We start from the raw sequence: 17,214 nt of genomic DNA on the forward strand, positions 1-17,214 counted from the left end.
CAGATAGAGCATGGCCTATTCAAGAATTGGAAAATAAAACAATTCAGTACGGCCAAAATGTGGAGAGTGAGGAGAGGCAAGAAATAAGGCCATAAAATAAGCAATTGAAAGCCACAGGTTTACATCTCTTACACATTAGAATATTCATTTAATCTGACCTGTCATTCAGGAGGCAAAATGGTAAAAGAACACTCGGCTGAATGCTAGAATCTAGAATTAGTAATTTTTAATTATCTGGTGACACATATATAATCAAACAGATTATATATGGCTACATCCAGCAGCAGAAAATCTGAAAAGATAAATAAAACCTCTTCGACCATCTTCTACCAATCTTCTACCATCTTCTACCAATTTGCCTCTGAACTGGAGGAAGGCAAAGCATGGAATGAATAGTAGATTATCGTTACTGTGCTTGAACGTGATTAAAGCACTGTTCTTAATGATTTACATCTATCAGATCACTTAAACTTGACAATAAACTACAAGACAGGCACTATTTATTCTATTTTACAGATGAGGAATGGACGCATGGAGAATTTTAAGTAATTTGACTAAAATTAGTGGTGTATAGGTGATCTGAACGCACACCGTTTGGGTCTAGAACACCGCTGCTTAACCACCATAGAATACATCTCATTGGAGCAGAAATAAATATACAAAAGACAGCGTGTTATGGTCTATACTGAGTGGACAGTGATTGCATATTTTTCCAGCCCTATTGAGACAATTGACATATAACGTTGTGTAAGTTTAAGGTGTACAATGTGATGATTTGATACCCTTATATGTTGCGAAATGATTATCATAGTAGGGTTAGTTAACATCTCTATCATTTCACATAATTACCATTTCTTTTTTATGATAAGAACATTTAGGATCTACTATCTTAGCAACTTTGAAGTATATAATACAGCATTATTAATCATAGTCACCATGCTGTACATTAGATCCCCAGAAGTTATTCATCTTATAACTGGAAGTTTGTACCCTTTGACCAACATCTTCCCATTTCCCACATTCTCAGCCCCTGGTAACCATTATTCTACTCTGTTTCTATGAGTTTGGCTTTTAGATTTCACATATAAGTCATATCACTCAATATTTGTCTTTTTCCATCTGACTTATTTCACTTAGTATATTTCCCTTAAGTGGAATTTGTTGTCACAAATGGCAGGATTTCCTTCTTTCCCATGGATGAGTATTATTCCATTGTCTATATATACCATAACTTCTTTATCCATTCCCATCTGTTGGTGGATAGTTAGGTTGTTTTGGTGTCTTAGCTATTGTGAATAATGTTGCAATGAACGTGGGAATACAGATACCTCTTTGAGATCCTGTTTTTGTTTCCTTTGGATATATATCCAGAAGTAGGATTGTTGGATCATAAGGTCATTCTATTTTTAATTTTTTGAGGAACCTCCATACTATTTTCCATAGTGACTGTACCAATTTACATTCCCACCATCAGTGCACATGGGTTTCTTTGTCTCCACATCCTAGCCAACACTTATCTCCTGTCTTTTTGATAATAGCCATTCTAACAGGTATGAGGTGATAACTCACTGTGATTTTGATTTGCATTCCCCTGATGATTAGTGATGTTGAGCATCATTTCATGAACTTGTTGGCCACTGTATGTTTCTTTGGAAAAATGTCTATTCAATTCTTCTGTCTATTTTTTAATTATATTGTTTGGGTTTTTTTTCGCTATTGAGTTCTTTATATATTTTGGATGTTAACCCCTTAGATATACAGTTTGCAAGTATTTTCTCCCATTCCGCAGCTTGCCTTTTCACCTTGTTGATGGTTTCTTTTGCGGTGAAGAGCTTTTCAGTTTGGTATAGTCCCACTGATTAATTTTTGCTTGTGCTTTTGGTGTCATATCCAAAAATGCACTGCTAAGACCAATGTCAAGGAGATTTTTCCCTATGTTTTCTTCTAGGAGTTTTACGGTTTTAAATCTATTAAGTCTTTAATCCATTTCAAGTTAACTTTTGTGAGAGGTATAAGATAGGGATCCCATTTCCTTCTCTGCATGTGATTATACAGTTTTCCCAACACCATTTATTTGAAGAGATTATCCTTTCTCCATTAAATGTTCTTGGCTTCCTTGTCAAATATTAGTTGCCCGTATATGCAAGGGTTTATTTCTGGGCTCTCAATGCTGCTCCATTGGTCTATGTGTCTATTTTTATGCCAGTATCAAACTGTTTTGATTACTATAGCTTTGTAATACATATAGTTTGAAATCAGGAAATGTGATGCCTCCAGCTTTGTCCTTCTTCCTCAGGATTGCTTTGGCTATTAGGGACTTCTACGGTTCCATACGAATTTTAGCCTCTCTTTTGTTATCCAAAGGTGGAGCTAAAGCTGAAGTTCCTGGTCTCTCCCTGGTCTGCAGGTTGGGGCTGGCTTTCTGCACATGCTCACTAGCTGTCTGCCAATGCTTGCCCTCGCTGCTATTGGAATGGTGCACAGAGATCCCACCACAGCGGGTGGGGGAGTGTGGGTGAGGGGCATGGAGGGCTGGGGGTGCCCTTGGGCCAGTTAGGGAGATCAGTGAGTGAGGCATCCTCAGCAGCTCATGGGTGGGCTTCTTGATGGAATCTGCAACGCAGTTAGTAGGATCCACGTCCCTTTAATTGCCCTCCCCTGAATCTTAACTGCACTCTCTTAGCATCTTCGTGCCTCCTAGTCATGCAGCTCACAACTCAATAGTCTGGATGGGAGGAGAGAGAAATGGGCCTTTTTGGCAATTTTCCATACAACTGGGGAAGCAAGATGCTCACGCACACACTCTCATTTTCGCTGGTGGGAGAAATCATGGGGTGAGAAGGTCTCGCTTGACACTGTTCTGTGCCACCTTGAGGGAAGGGTGAAGAGAGTTAGGCCTAAGTGTTCCTCTTACCCTCTCCAGTGCATCCAAACTCATACTTTTTTGCCCCAATGGTGTGCTAGAACTCTCCGCTGGAAACCCGGACTCCACAAAGCCTCATTGGTATGTGGGTGATTGTCTAAGTCGATGTCCTCCAGGGGCTTCAGGGCCATAGTTGAGAGGGATTGGAGCCAGTGTACTGGCCATGCAGGATCCACAGTTGGGCTGAGATCTGTATGCCTACTTCCTGACACCTGGGTCAGTGAGACTCCTCTCGGGTCCCTTGGCATATGGTACGGGATCCCGCAGCTCCCATAAAGGCACTTTTGTCCTTGTATGGATGCTGAATTATTGTTGTTGAGTAGGAGGATATGACTAGGGGCATCTCATTCAGCCCTGTTGCTGAAGTCACTCTCAGTGATTGTATTTTCATGCGATCTTCATGATTTCAGAAAAGAGAGCCTGACCTGATCTTAACAGTGCAGGAATCTACTGTATGACACAGAGAAAAGGCTTATGAATATTTTTTGAAAGGAAAGATATATGAACGTGGATATAAAAGATAGAGAAGAGAACCCCAGTGAAACAGGAAATCAGCTCAACGGGAAGTCATGTGACTTGTGTCTTAATCTTGACTACTCAGTGATTTATCCCAGGAGACCTTGGGAAGTTACTTCCTCTCTCTAGAAACTTAGTTTGCATAATTGAAAAATAAATAGGCTGTTAGAACTGACCACTCAGGTAACTTTCAGGGTGGATATTTTACTTTAAAATCTCAGAATGAGTATTCCACTGTAAAGGTACATTCTTTCCATCTTTTTTTTTTTTTCTTGTTTTTTTGTGAGGAAGATCAGCTCTGAGCTAACATCCGATGCTAATCCTCCTCTTTCTTTCTTTCTTTCGCCGAGGAAAATTGGCCCTGAGCTAAAATCCGTGCCCATCTTCCTCTACTTTATATGGGACGCCACCACAGCATGGCGTAACAAGGGGTGCATTGGTGCTCACCCGGGATCCGAACCTGCAAACCGCGGGCTGCGGAAGTGGAGCACACGCACTTAACCGCTTGAGTCACCGGGCCAGCCCTGCAATTCTTTCTTTCTTAAAGTGATATTCTTGAAATATAACTTAATATTGAAGAAAGCATTTCTTGGCAACTTGCCTAATAACATTGAAGGCAATTAAAAGTAACATTTTTTTTTCTTGAAATCACATTTTGTTGCACCAGCTGTGGAGTTTATTTGTTTGCTCAAGTTCGCCCAGTTGGAGTTAATATCTCTTTCCTTTATATTCCTATTGCACTTTCTCAGTCCCTTTGTTACAACACTTGTAACAGTCTGGCTAATATTAAGATTGTTTGTGTACACGCCTGTCTCTCCCATTGAATTAGAGCGTCCTAAAGGCAGGGACTGCTCTTAAGATGTCTTTCTCTCCCACTCTGCCTAGCATTGTGCCCAGCATGTGATAAGGACTCGGTGAATATTCATTGGCTTGAATGAACTCACATTTCTGAAATTTGTCTGGATTTAAATTTTGGAAATTATTTCAATTGCTTTCCTGTTAACATATTCTTTACAATAGCAGAAATCAGCTAGCATTTTATAAAAGCTTTGCCACTGAATTTACTTTTGTTTAGTTGTTAAAATCTATGTAAAAATTAAAAAAAAACAAAATCAAAAGGCAATGGCTTTATTTAGATGGGTCTATAAGATTCCAAACTGACCAGTTTCTACAATGGGACAAGTTATATTAATTACATACCATATTCTGAAAAGAAACATAGTTAAAATGAGAAGGCATGATTTCTGGTCTTTGTTTCACCTTTTTCTTGCTGAGTGGTCATGAGCAAGCAAGTCAATATATTCCACCAGTTTCCTGATCAGTAAATATGAATGGTTACATCCATCCTGTATGGTGACACGGTGGTTAAGAGTACACACTCTACAATTAGATTTTAAAGGCACAAATTCCTAGTTCCACCACTAATTAGATGCACCTTTACAACTGGGCTACAATAGTCCCCCCTTATCTGCAAGGGATATGTTCCAAGACCCCCAGTGGATGCCTGAAACTGCAGAGAGTATCAAACCCTATATATGCTTTGTTTTTTCCCTATACATACATACCTATGATAAAGTTTAATTTTTAAATTAGGCACAGTCAGCGATTAACAATAATAACTTCTCTTTGGCATATTCGAATTGCCAGCATCCCTACTCTTCACTTTGGGGCCAACGTTAAGTAAAATAAGGATTCCCTGAAAGCAAGCCCTGCAGCAACGGTCAATCTGATAACCAAGACACCTACTAAGTGACTAACAGGTGGGTGGTGTATACAGTGTGGATGCACTGGACAAAGACATGATTCACATCCCAAGCTGCACAGAGCAGGGCAGTGCAACATTTTATCATGCTGCTCAGAACAGCGTGTAACTTAAAACTTATGAATTATTTCTGGAATTTTTCATTTAATATTTTCAGACTGCCATTGACCATGGGTAACTGAAACTGTGGTAAGCGAAACTGTGAACAAGGGAGGACTAGTGTACTCGTTCTGAGATTTTAGAGTAAAATATAATCCTATATTTTATTTTTCTCATCTCTCAGATGTGGCTAATAGTGCCTTCTCCAAAGAGTTAGTGTAAAGTCTGAGTATGATAAATTTTACAAAATGTCTATGAAGTAATAAGCATTCCATGAATAACTATTTTTAAAAAATTGTATGTCTTTACATTACTGGATCATCATGGGGATCAAACAAGATAATTTATGTCAGGCGTCTTAGAAGTGATAAACATTTTATAGAATGCAACAACAAAAGGTGATTATTAATGATATATATACATGCAGTAAGTAATGCAACATTTTATTTCTCTTTAAAGAAAATCTCTCTCTCTCTCTTATGAATGGGTTGGAAAATGTCCATAAGGATATGCATAACTTTGGGATAGAGAGAAAGACGCTTCAAAATTTGAATAACAATATAATGATGAGATGCATATGAGCATTTAACAGTAATAAATTTGATCAACTTCTCATAACTAGGCAGAGATGAGATCCCAGGTACTCTATTTCCAGAACTGATCTAGTTTCCATCATGCCTTGTTGACTCCAAGCTAAATCTTGAGAGGATTCTAGATAAATGGTGTCTTGAACATGCTACTGTGCTGAGCAGAGATGGGACAAGCAGATATGCAGGATCTGGAGAGTGTTGTTAAGCCTCAGCTTCTGTCATAAACCTAATGAATGGAATGTGAAGAATGGCTTCCCCTTTAAGTCGAAAGCCTAGGGATCAGTGGTGAATGGCTGACCCATCAAAACTTGTGGACCTTCAGAGAAGAAGGTTCACTTGGGCTACAGTAAGTGTGCCCTATCTCTTGACATGCATGGGAGGGAGGACTTGAAGTGGAAAGACAGTAGGAGACCAGAAAATAGAGGGTTTGTGCCTTACTGCCTCATCAGGGCATGGACTATCAGCTGCAACTATGCACCAGATATTTCTGAACCTCCCATCTCTGAGGAGACTGCCATGTTCAAGGTTTGTCTGGAAGCTTGACTGAAAGCCCCGGGGAGCAGTCAAAGGAACATAACAAGACATCCAATGGGGCTTGGAGCTGGAATGAAAGGAAGAACAGAGAACAAAATAGAGAGTTGAAGGAGAAAGAAATCAGCCTAAACAACTAAAACATCATTAAAGAGTATACGTGTGTGTGTGTATATACATAACGTATATGTATACATATCCCTTGGTATCTGTGGGGATTGGTTCCAGGAACCCCCCCAGATATCAACATTCACAAATGCTCAAGTCCCTTATATAAAATGGCATAGTATTTGCACATAACCTCCTATACACTTTAAATCATGTCTAGATTACTTATAATACCTAATATAACGTAAATGCTATGTAAATAGTTGTTATACTGCATTGTTTAGAGAATAATGACAAGAAATAAAATTCTGTACATGCTCAGTACAGATGCAACCATCAGAGGCCTTTCAATCTGTGGTTCGTAGATTCTGTGAAAACGGACCCTGAGGATATGGAGGGCCAATTGTGCCTATGTATAATCTTTTAAGATTATAATCTTTAAAATTGTAAACTATTTACCATCTTATTGAAAGATATAAAATAAAATCTGCCAGAGAGAAAGACATGCCCTTGGATGGGACGATTCAGTACTATAAAGTGTCACTTTTTCAGTAATTAATATAAAAGAGAGAAGGAGAGAAAGAGAAATGAGAGATCAAATAGAAAAAAATACCTCAAGGCACAAAGATAATATGTGAAGTAATGAATATCAAGAATGCAATTATAAGTGACAGACAAAAAATACAGCAGAACACGTACACAAGTAGTAGAAGTCTCAAAAGGAGAAAAAGGAATATGTAGGGAAGGAAAGCAATTAAACAAATAATAGAAGAAAATTTGGAAAAACGTTACCAAGTAGGATGTATTCTTTGAATATAAAGTTCATTTGAACATATCCACATAATTCTTTACATCACCATATTAAGGGGAAAACTAGCTGACTCTATCAAAAGACTGTAAAAAGGCATTTAATAAAATTTTAAAAAGTTCTTAAGAAAATATAGTTAAATAAGAATTGCATGAAGCTATTTAATACAATAAATATTAGAAAATTGAAAGGAATGACTGCTATCCACATTAGTTTTCAAAAATGTCTTAGATGTTCTAGCAAATATTCAAAAGCAGAAGAATTAAATAATTTTTGTTAAATATTTGAGAAGAGATTTAAAACTATCTTTTCTTTAACAAGGTTATATATAGGCAGAACCCAATGTTTCTGGTAGAAGATATTTACAGAAATATTAAGAGAATTTGGAATGTGGCTGGATAAAAAATAAATGTACAAAATAAATATATTTTCTTTTTCTAGGAAAAAGCAATTAAAAAGAGAAATAGAGGGGCTGGCCCTGTGGCATAGTGGTTAAGTTCATGTGCTCCACTTTGGCGGCCCGGGGTTCGTGGGTTCGGATCCTGGGCACGGACTTATGCACCGCTTGTGAGGCCTGTGCTGTGGCAGGTGTCCCACATATAAAGTGGAAGAAGACGGGCACGGATGTTAGCCCAGGGCCAACTTTCCTCAGCAAAAAGTGGAGGATTGACAATGAATGTTAGCTCAGGGCTAATCTTCCTCACCAAAAAAAATAAAAGAAAGAGAGAGAAATAGAGATATAATCAAAATAGCAACAAAATTTAAAAATTATTAGAAATAATTTTAACATTAAGGAGACGGATCTATACAATCTTATACAATATTATTGAAAAACACAAAATAAAACCTGCCAAAGAGAGTGGCATGCCTTTAGATGGGAAGACTTAATACCATAAAGGGTCTATTTCCCACTAATTAATATAAAAGTCAGGTCAATTCCAATTAAAATAACCCCATGTAAGTTTTATCTATTTAAATTTCTATCTAAACTTCTATATATCTATCCACTATGTGTTGGGGAAAGAAGATAATTCAATAAAATTATCTTAAATATCACAAAAAGTCCTAAATAATATCCAAGAAAAGTGTCAAAAGGAGAATAGTAAAGATTGACTTGTCTTGCTGATACTAGTATATGTGTACTGTGTTCAACTCAATGTCGTATTCGAATGAGAATACAAAATAAAGCAGTCTCTGAGGAGGCTGATAATAGCTTAACAATTCCGGCACATTATCCAGCCACATTAGCTTTGCTATTTTTCAGATATAACATGCCAAACACACTCCTATATAATGGTCTTTACATTTGCTGTTGCCTCTGCTTCAAATGCTCTGCTATTAGATGTACAGAGATTGCTCTGTAGCATCATTCAGGTTTCTGTTCAAGTGCGGTTTTATAAAGGAAGAAATCTCCGGGCCCTCGATCTAAAAGATCATCCATCCTTCTCCGCTTTCTATCCCCTGCTTCATTTTATTTTCAATGATTGATTGATTGATTTAGTTAGTTAGTTAGTCAGTTATTTTCTGCTTTCCTCTACTAGAATATAAAGTCCAGAAAAACGGGGACTTTGTTTTGTTCCAGTTATAACTCCAAGACTTAGAAAATTGCATGGCAGAAAGTATACATTTAGAATCCAAAAAGAGGTCACAATATTTATATGAGAATTTAAAATGTAACAAAAGCAGCATTTCAATGTGGGGGAAAAGGATAATTAAGCTAAATAGAGCTGGCACAACTGGCTACCCATCTGGAAGAAAATTAAGTTGGAGCCTGTCTCACATCACAGAAAAATAAATTCCAGATGGTTTAGAAGCTTAAATACAAAAATAAATGATTAAATAAATAAAACAAAAGTATCACAAGACATTCTAGGCATAGGAGTAACCCTCATAACCAGGAAAGGAAAGAAAGGAGATAAAAAGAAACGTTAAAAAATAAAGAAACATATTTACCTGTTTAAGAATTGGAGTGTATATTCTAGTTTATATATATTATATATGAATATTTATATATTATATATTATTATAAATAAATAATATGTAAAATATATAAAACATAGTAAGTAGCTAAATAATGAACTAGGGAAATATAAAATATTTACCAACCTGATGACAGAAAAAAGTTTGACATAATTTTTTTAACTATTACAAACTTAAAGAAAAAAAAAAACAAAAGAAAAATATAAACAGTCATACATATCAAATCTAAATAGTGAACAAAAATATGAAGAGATACTCATATTTCCTGTAGTCAAGGAAATAAAACTTCCCGATATAATGAGATATACCTTTACATCCACCATATTGGCAAGACTTAATGAGTGATAATATCTTTTTCTAGTGGAGATGCAGGATAAAAATGCTCTCATTCATGGTTTGTATAAATTTGCATTGCTAAAGGGCTATTGTAGAGCAATTTGGCAATAGCTACTAAAATCGAATATATATATACTCTATGTATTAGTTTTTGCTGAAATAACAAAGAGTTCCTCAAATCACAGTTACTTAGAACAACAAACACATATTTACTAGATCTATGGATCACCTGTAACTCTGCTGGATTTGATTAGAGTTTTCTCTTTCTGGGAACCAGGCTCAAGAAGCAACTACTATTGAGGGCCTGTTTTCATAATGCAGGGAAAACATCAAGAAAGCATCCACAATTTACCCCTTCAAGTCACATTTCTTTAATTATAGCAAATTCAAAGTCAGTGAGGTGGAAAAATGCACCTAAATCTAAGTGGTGAGGAAGTGAGTGAATTTTTGCTGAGCAATGAGAGAATCTACCACAGTATTCAACCCAAAATTTCCACTCCAGTGAATCTGTCCCTTGGAAATTAAATATGAGCATCTGTCTATGTGGAGGGCTGAATAATACCACCACCTCAAAGATGTCCACAACCTAATCCCCAGAATCTCTTACTATGCTACCTTACATTGTAAAAGGGACTTTGCAGATGTGATTAAATTAAGGGTCTTGAGATGGGGAGATTATCCTGGGTTATCTGTGTGGGCCCAATGTATTCATAAGGGTCCTTATAAAAGGGAGCCAAGTAGGATCAAAGTTAGTATTAGGAGACCTGATGGTGGCAACAAGAGGTTGGAATGATGTGAGGAATGGGCTACAAGCCAAGGTACAGAGGCAGCCTCTAGAAGATGAAAAAGACAAGGGAATCATTTCTCTTCTAGGGCTTCCAGAAGGAACTGCCAACCCATTTTAGAACTTCTGATCTCTAGAATTGTTAAGAGAAAAAACATTTTTTTAAGCAACCAAGTTTGTGGTAAATTGTTACAGTGACAACATAATTCTCTCATTCTCTCTCTTTCTATATATATACACACACACAGTGTGCTTATTGCAACATTGTTGATAATGTAAAAAACTAGAAATGAAGCAAATTCCATTCGTTATTAGAGAAGGTGAACATCACCCTAGACTATAGAATATGTCTGAAAGTTAGAATATTATACAGCAATTGAAACATGGATTATAAGTATAATATTTGACTTGGAGAATATTCTGAGTGGTATTGTTGAAAAAAACAGGATGTTAAAAATGTATATATTACAATTCTATTTTTATAATCAACAACAGTGGTGGTATTCATTTTTTTGTGTGTGTGTGTGAGGAAGATTGGCCCTGAGCTAACATCTGTTGCCAATCCTCCTCTTTTTGCTTGAGGAAGACTGACTCCGAGCTAACATCTATGGCAGTCTTCCTCCATTTTTGTATGTGGGACGCTGCTACGGCACGGCTTGATGAGTGGTGTAGGTCTGCGCCCAGGATCCAAACCCGTGAACCCCAGGCTGCTGAAGTGGAGCAAGTCGAACTTAACCACTACATCACCGGGCCAGCCCCAAGAGTGGTGGTATTCATTTTTATCAAATAAAATTACATTATTATTTACATTACTTTGCACCTCTTCATTTTTTTCTTTTGTTACATATGTGTGTGCATGCAATGTGTATATAATCATATATATTCTTTCTGACCTATGTGTGTGTGTATATATGATGAATATGGAAAAAAAGACATAATAATACACATCAAGGTGTAGCCATGGTTACTTAGTGGAGGAGGCACTGATGAAGAGTTGATTCATGGGAAAAGAAGAGAGGAGGAGCAAACAGAAAACCACACTTAAAAAAGAAATTGTATGACATGATTCTGATAATGTAAAATTTTATATTTATATATACATATATATATTTTAAAAATTAGAGGGTAAAGAATTATAAACATATGTGTTGCCCTGTAGAACTGCCTATGATTTATTTTTAAGTGGTGAAAAAAAGAAAAAAATACAGAGATGCAGGTTAATGGAAATAGTATGATTCTATTTGTTAAAAATTCACAGACATACATATTATAGGATTCACTTATATAACATTCTCAAAATGACAAAATTTTAGAAATAGGCAACAGATTTACAGTTGGCAGGGTTAACGAGAAGGAGGAGGGATGGGCATGACTATAAAAGGGTAGCTGAGGGAACTTTGTATGATGCAACACTTCTGTGTCTTGATTATGGTCCTGATTACATGAATCTATGCATGTGATAAAATTGCATACAATTACGCACACACACAACTTTATTGAGGTATAATTGATATACACAAAACCGCACATATTTAATGTATACAATTTACTGGGTTCGAACATACGCATATACCCATGAAACCATCACCGCAATCAAGGTAATAAACCTATCCATCACCTCCAAGAGTTTCCAACTCCCCTCCTTTCTTTGTGGTAAGAATGCTGACACAACATGATATTGTTAATTATAGGCACTATGTTGTGCAGCAGATCTCTTTATACCCATTGAACAATATCTCCCATTCTCCCCTCACCTTAACCCCTGGCAACCACCACTCTACTCTTTGGTTTTATGAGTTTGACTGTTTTAAATACTTCATATAGGTGGAGTCATGCAGTACTTGTCCTTCTATGACTGGCTTATTTCACTTAGCATAATTTCATAATTGTTTGCATTGTAAAATTATTCAATTTCACCAGTATGTATTGGACATCAATTAACATGGTGCCAGGGGTTGGTGATACATGGATGCATGAGTCAGCATAGTCACTATTGACCCATATCTTGAATTAATCACTCCTCTATTGTTATATATTAAATTTGTTCACAAGTTTTCATTGTGAAGTAGATGTGGTAAACATCTTAGTACATAGAACTTTCTCTGAGTTTAAGATTATTATCTAAAGATAGATTCCCAGAAGTAAAATTATTGGGTCAAAGAGAAAATAAAAATTTTTAAGACCTTTGATACCTATTGCCAAAGAAAATGAGATGAACAAGTTTATAAGTCCATTCTGAAAGGTTGCCAGCTTCTAGAACACAATCAATCATTGTGACCTTGATGCAAAATATATTCAGTAAAAAAGGCTGCAACAATAAATAGACATTTTTTCCTAATATAAGCTTGCCCTATAGGTGAGACCCAAGTGAAGCTGTCTTGTCCACAAAAGGGGAGGAAATTTAATATTTATTTATTTGCGGTTTACTATGTGTCAAATACTACTTTACTTTTGCTCTTTCATTTATCACACATATAAGAGCGTCGACAAATCAATACTTGACTGATAAACTTTTGCATGTATAAAAGGCTATAGTTTACATAGTGTTTTCATTTGCATGATTTCATTTATGACTAACAGATCTTGTCAGTCTAAGAATGTGTTTTCATTTGTGTTTTTCCCTCGAGTTCTCATGGAATAAACTTGTGACTGATTTTTCAGAATCACATTAAAAAATAACTTTAAAATGTGATTTACATTTTAAAAAGGAGAGAAGTAAAGAAATTCAGTGAAAATGTCTTAAAGGAATCTTATGAAAGCATTTGAAGCTTTGAAAGGCGATTTTCCCTCCTCCTCAACCATTTCCAACAAAAGCTCAATTTGGTAATTCATCTTCGTGCTTGTGTCCCTTTAATTTTATGGGATCTTAGCTTGCCTTATCTTCTGATGTAGCAATGAAAGAGAAATATAGACAATGGAACTGTACAGATCTGAAATGCTTCCTTCTCTTACTCTCCTCCCACCTCCTTCTCAAAACTGGATATCCATCCCAGAAACGCCATTCTTTCTGATGATGGAATTCCATTATTTCAGTTAATATTGGCAGCTATTCTGTAGGGACAAATGTGTAAAATAAAACAATTCTTTGATTTAAAAGATCCATTCACAGAACATAGATTCAAAAGAAGAAGAAGAAAGAAAGAAAATTGTATCGTAAGTATAAATAGCAGTCAACTTCTGCCCAGGGTAGTAGCAGTCACATGTAAATAAAGATCATTCAATGAAATCATTGAGATGCTTCCCCAGGAGGTACAAATAGTGTCAGTGGGTTGTTCAGGCTGTGAGGTTGTTGCACAGAAGAGAATGAAAATCTGCTTAGGAGCCAGATATTTGGTGCTATGGAGATAGAAGGTATATAGCTATAACAGCAATAATTGTAGCTTTCTACTTTGTTAGAAATATACCACTTTGTTGGCTTTAAAGCACATCCATAAACAAAATTTCATTTAGGTCTCACAACTACCCTGTGTGGTATGCAAGTCAGTTATTACTAAGTCATCTTGCAGATGACCAAGCATAGAGTAGCTGGCTGGCTCGAAATGACCCGGTTAGTTTTGGAGCCTGAATTTGGTCTAGGTTTTGTAAATCCAAACTCACATTTTTCCTCTTCCTTGCAGCACCACAAAAAAATTTTTTGAAGGAGGATACTATTTATGCAGGCCTCCATTATCCATGAACAATTCACCATGATCTTTGCTGAATCAGGGAGAATGCACCGGAAGATACAGAGAGGGGATGGAAGATTACAGATTCTTATTTTCAAAACATGGAAATAAACTGGGTTTGACAAAATAGAGACTGATGGTTTGGACACCCATCCTAAGCACCATTCTAGAGCAATAAGTTGATGGAAAGGTTGGGAGGTCTCTGAGACAGCTGGGATGCCTTATCCACCTTGTTATCTTCAGTTATCTGGGGCTGGGCTTGGCAATGATCAAAGGGAAAGAAATGATCCCCAGAACTGAGCACAGCTCCACTAGGCAAAGCTCCTGAGGGTGAGCAGTGTCTTGGAGGTACACTGAAAGGGCTTTTGCTTCTTGGCTTTCTCATAATCTTCATCAATCTCCTTTAGTTATTATTTACATGAAGAAATATAGGCCACTTGCTTTGCAAACAGCTTTAGGAGAAGTCTCTAGCACCCGGCTCCTCTGGATTAATTGCTGCCTTCCATATAGAAATTTTGGAGCTGCCACTGTGTTAAACTAACCTGATTTTCTCCTATATTAAGTTTACTAGACCAGAGAAAGTTAGTAGATAAGATGTGTCTGGACTTGAGCAAGACATTTGTCAAATGTCTCTCCCTACATCCATGTGGAGGCTAGTATAATTAGAAGAACCAATGACTGGTTGAGTACTTTTAACCAAATGAATTCATATGAATCTAGAGTGTAATCTCTAATTGTGTGCCTTGGCAGGGAAGAGGGAGTAAATTTCTTTTTCTCTTTTCAGTCTCAACCTCCAAATGGTGATAATGATTTTAATGGATATTAGTTTTTGTTTTTTGTTTATTTGTTTGTTTGTTTCAGTCTGACCACAAAAGACCCTTTTTTTGTAGGCATATGATCCAGGTTGGCCAATTAGAAGAACCCGGAATCCCTGGACCCAGGAATTAGTGAGAACCTAGACTGTGTTCCAAAGTCTGTTCTACATTACTTGCTGGCGTCTAACCCAGCCAAGTCAGGCAATAGTCTCCTCTAGTTTAAAGAGAAAGAAACCGGGCGGGGGGTGGTGGTGGAGTGGGGGACAGAGAATTCTTTACACTTCACACTTGTTCAATGTCACATATTTAAGGTTTCTGAAAACGGATTCATATCCTGTGACATTTTGCTTTCCAAGCTCTTCATTTATGGTCCATGTGTCCACTAGGCACAATAGTCACAGTGCCTAGGGCCTATGATACTTTTAGGGGACCATAAAAAAATTTTGATTTTGATTTATTTTAAAACCAGAAGAAAAAATAAATAGAATAGTAATGAATGTACTAATGAATTCAGCCTGGATTTTATTTACCTTTATACCAATGTAGTCATCAAATATGTTTTAAAATATTCTTTATGGGGCAAAGAGCCCATAATGACAAAAGTGCCTAGGGCCCACAAAAGGATAACATAGCCCTGTCTCTGTGCCAACCCTGTTTTGCCTACTTTCCTTGCACCTTGAAAGGTAGAAGAGGAAGTATGTTTGATGGGGGGCGAGTGGGCATCAGAGACAAAGAATGGAACAACGAGCAATATATTGGGATAGATGAATGAAGAATAAAAAGGTGTTGTGCAGAGCAGACTGTGCTGCAGAGGCTAACTCACGCTGTGTGTTTCTCTTGCTAGAACTTTTGTTATCTCAGTGTCCTGATGAACACAATGGAGAAATTTCTATCTGTCCTGATTCTCACATAGGCACACGTGGGGCTTGCACAAATTTGCTTCGAAAATGATCAGAGATGTGTCATTTCTGTTTAGGCCTCTGGAGCCACAGTAGATGAACTTTTCTCTTTTGAATATCGAGGCATTCTGAATGTTGAAAATTACAGGCTTCAGATTCTAAGAAACCTTTGTCCAAATCCTAGGCCCACCCTCTTTCAGCTGATTCACAGAATAGATTGTATCTGTCTTTGTGCCAATGCACTCTTAAAATATACTTCTTCTTCTTTTTTTTTTTTTTTAATGGAGAGAAAGGCCTACAAAAGCAAAAGAAGTTACTTAAGCTCCCTAGGCCTCAGTGTCCACAGCTATGGATGAGATACAGAGTCACCACCTCAGAGTTAGGACACACTAACAGTTATTCGGTAGGTGGCAGCTACTGCCTTTATTTGTAACTCCATTTTACAGATGAAAAAACAGGTTCACGTAGCAGAAATAAATTACTCAAGGCCATATTCAAAGAGAAGCAGGGTTCAAATTTTGTTACAGAACCAATTCTCCAGCTTTCCTTTGTGACCACACCCAAGTTCTCAGAGTATGATTGAAAGTCACTGAAATGACAAAGGTTTCTTTGAAGAGAGAGCCATCAGCAGGTACATCAGAAGATTTCAGATGGCTGTAAGGAGGTGAGGATTAATATTAGTTTAAGAGATATGCTCTGCTAATCCCAGTGCTATTCTTATCTCTGCTGTTATTCCTGAGCAGCCAACAGGTCACCTAAAGTTTTCAATATATGTTGTTTCTGTCTTTGGTAACATCCTATGGATTTCAGACTTGAGTTCTTGTTCCATCAGGAACTTTCCAGGGAGTCCAGGAGACCATAGTTTTCTTTTAATGCAAACATCTCTCACTTACCATTGTCACTAAGAAATAAACAAAGTTAAAAATTATAGTTATTTAGAGCACAGGAGACTTTAGATAGTTATGGTGCAGTAATAATAATTGTAATATAAATGAAAATAATCCTCAACCTTGACCTGTCTATAATGCTATACAGTTTGCAAAATGCTTTTAAATGTAATCTCATTCAATCTTCACAATAATATTGTGAAATAGGCAAGACAGGTACTATTATCTCCAGTTTACAGGTGAGAAAATTGAGGGCCGGAAAAGTGAATTGATTGCCTAATGCCACACATCCCTGAGCTGAGTGTCATATCCAGGACTTCTGGTTCCATGTCCTTTGTGTTACTATGGTAAGTTTCCAGACAATTCCCCAGCCATTCCTTCAAATAATCTACAAATGAATGCCCACATTTTTTAGGCTTGAAGTCTGAGAGAACACAGGTGGCCTCGATTCTCACAACTAAACTGGATTCAACCAATGTTGAATAGGAACTTACTCTATGCAAAACAAATT

The 17,214-nt window shown here is 36.9% G+C and overlaps 1 long non-coding RNA gene across 15 annotated transcripts in view; it reads left to right on the forward strand.

Annotated features, from left to right (window-relative positions):
* LOC147913219 (uncharacterized) overlaps window positions 1–17,214 on the forward strand; it is a 421,589-nt gene that overhangs the window by 49,731 nt on the left and 354,644 nt on the right. Inside the window, exon 3 of one of the 15 annotated variants that reach the window (XR_015548928.1) lies at window positions 14,993–15,155. The exons of 13 other annotated variants lie outside the window; for them this stretch is intronic. This is a non-coding gene — a long non-coding RNA (uncharacterized LOC147913219). Of the gene's footprint in view, window positions 1–11,023; window positions 11,250–14,992; window positions 15,156–17,214 lie in introns of those variants that run through there. One more of the 15 variants, XR_015548933.1, reaches the window with a different exon arrangement.

The sequence above is a fragment of the Ceratotherium simum genome, chromosome 29 (genome assembly GCF_057802395.1).
Source record: "Ceratotherium simum simum isolate JZ-2026a chromosome 29, ASM5780239v1, whole genome shotgun sequence".
Lineage (NCBI taxonomy): Eukaryota > Metazoa > Chordata > Mammalia > Perissodactyla > Rhinocerotidae > Ceratotherium > Ceratotherium simum.